A 990-nucleotide genomic window follows, 5' to 3' on the forward strand; every position below is an offset into this window, starting at 1 on the left:
ACTTCCAGCCTTTTTCGGGGTCGTTAAGCAATAAATCCATACCGTTACTTTCAAGATTTATCCACTTAATGTCCATAATTCATCGCACTTTTGCTCATTTCTGCTGCTAGATGCCCGCTCCATCTCTCCTCTGTGTGTGTTTGCAGAAGAAAAGGAAGCAGCCTGCCCATATATGGGAGACAGCGTCACCCAAAGAGTATGGAGTCCTAAAGAGGTCAAACTTCCCAGTCACATTATGGTCACACTAGTCTCATATGCGATCAAAAATGTTATAGCGGAACAAGATAGACATCTACCATTTTATAGAGAATATGGCCCCACTGGTTTGAAATTTGGCATATATTTGGGCCTTTTTGAATAAATGTAAATAGTATGTGCTTTATATGAGTGGTAATGTTTATAATGTTTATTTTTTCTTATAGAAGAACTGTTTCAGACACACAAATGCTTATGTAGCATTGCTGTGGGTGTAATATCAATACATATATCATTATTATGTTGATTATTTGCATAAGTAAATGTCATGAGGGAAAAAGCGTCTGGACTTTCTTTGAAAAAATGTATGTAATTTGTCAACTGTATAAGATTGATTAGTGTTTTAGGAACCTTGCTGTGTTGTTTGTTCATTAAAATCTATGTATGTACGTTGGATGTCTGTATGTATGTCTCTAATGGCAATGGCAGCAGCATGGGGTTGGTCCAAGCTAAATTCTGGAAGAAAAGTTTTATCTTATCAGTTTATCTTATTTATCTTATCTTATTATCTCATTAGTCTTTCTGTGTGTGTGTGTGTGTGTGTGTCCTCAGTGAAGTGTATCAGTCTCTGCAGTAGCTTCCATCTGCAGCAGTCAGTTCAGTTTCTGTTCAGTCTGACTGAGGGAGGTTTTTGTACGACGCTTTTTCACTGTGTGAACACATGCTGACTGTTGATCCAATGATAACTCTGACAGTAGTAAACTGCTGCATCTTCAGTCTGGACTCCACTGATGG

At 37.9% G+C, this 990-nt stretch overlaps 1 pseudogene and 1 gene segment (V, D, J or C); one reads left to right on the forward strand and one right to left on the reverse strand.

Moving 5' to 3' along the window:
* The window catches only part of LOC116701490 (immunoglobulin kappa light chain-like), a 37,286-nt pseudogene that overhangs the window by 35,838 nt on the left and 458 nt on the right, over positions 1-990 (reverse strand).
* Positions 1-990, forward strand: part of LOC116701491 (Ig kappa-b4 chain C region-like) — an 18,502-nt gene that overhangs the window by 14,809 nt on the left and 2,703 nt on the right.

Source organism: Etheostoma spectabile, chromosome 14 (genome assembly GCF_008692095.1).
Source record: "Etheostoma spectabile isolate EspeVRDwgs_2016 chromosome 14, UIUC_Espe_1.0, whole genome shotgun sequence".
Taxonomy (NCBI): domain Eukaryota; kingdom Metazoa; phylum Chordata; class Actinopteri; order Perciformes; family Percidae; genus Etheostoma; species Etheostoma spectabile.